The sequence below is a fragment of the Mandrillus leucophaeus genome, unplaced genomic scaffold (assembly GCF_000951045.1).
Source record: "Mandrillus leucophaeus isolate KB7577 unplaced genomic scaffold, Mleu.le_1.0 Scaffold7, whole genome shotgun sequence".
Classification (NCBI taxonomy): Eukaryota; Metazoa; Chordata; class Mammalia; order Primates; family Cercopithecidae; genus Mandrillus; species Mandrillus leucophaeus.
This window is the reverse complement of record NW_012107585.1, coordinates 7202606-7203760: the sequence shown is the minus strand read 5'-3', so window position 1 is coordinate 7203760 and position 1155 is coordinate 7202606.

Below are 1155 nucleotides of genomic sequence, written 5' to 3'. Positions count from 1 at the left end.
CAGGAAGCGCCCGACTGCCCGTTCCGGCTCCTGGCACCGCCCCTCTCCGCAGCTGCTCCTGTGGCCCTGCTCCCGGAGCTTGGACTCCTGGGTCGGGCCGCCTGAGGTCACCTCTGGGCGCCTCCTGAGGCCAATATCCCCTTTGGAACAAGGTGGTTCAAGGTCTGTAGGAAAAAGAGCGGCCGAGGTCTAGAGTTCAAGCCGTCAGTGTTTATTTGGCGCCCACTGGGTGCCAACACTGGTCTAGGTGCTGAGGCTGGGTAGGGTGATGAACGAGATGGACAAAATTCCATGCCCTCTTGGAGGCTGCATTCTGTAGGGGAAGATACACAAACACCAATGAGTCGATTTTATAATAGTTTAGAAGGTGAAAAGGTGGAGAAAAAATAAAGCGGGCTGAAGGAGGTGGGTAGTGCGGGGGCTGCAATTTTGATTTTAAAATACTCGGATTCAGGGCAGGGAGGTTTTTCTTTTCTTTTATTTTTTTAGGGTAGGGATTTTTGGTCTGTTGACCACTTTGTCCACCTGTGTTCACCAGCATCTGATACATATTGAGGTGACCGGTTACTGGTTCTTTTTTTTTTTTTTTTTGAGACGGAGTCTAGCTCTGTCGCCCAGACTGGAGTGCAGTGATGCGATCTGGGCTCACTGCAACCTCCACCTTCTCAGTTCAAGCGATTCTCCTGCCTCAGCCTCCCTAGTAGCTAGGATTACAGGCGCCCGCCACCATGCCCTGCTAATTTTTGTATTTTTAGTAGAGATGGGGTTTCACCATGTTGGCCAGGCTGGTCTGAAACTCCTGACCGTGATCCGCCCGCCTCAGCCTCCCAAAGTGCTGGGATTACAGGCATGAGCCACCGTGCCCAGCCTCCTGATATTTTTTAAACCTGTGAATCTTCAAACCCATTCAGCAAGTGTCTTCTGAGCAACTATTAAGTGCTATGCTGAGGGATTCCAGGAAAAATGAAAGCCTTCATTGAGTATTTTATATATATGTGTGTGTGTGTGTGTGTGTGTGTGTATATATATTTTGTTTTTGTTTTTGTTTTTTTTGAGACAATTTTGCTCTTGTCGCCCAGGCTGGAGTGCAATGGCGCGATCTTGGCTCACTGCGACCTCCACCTCCTGGTTCAAGCGATTCTCCTGCCTCAGCCT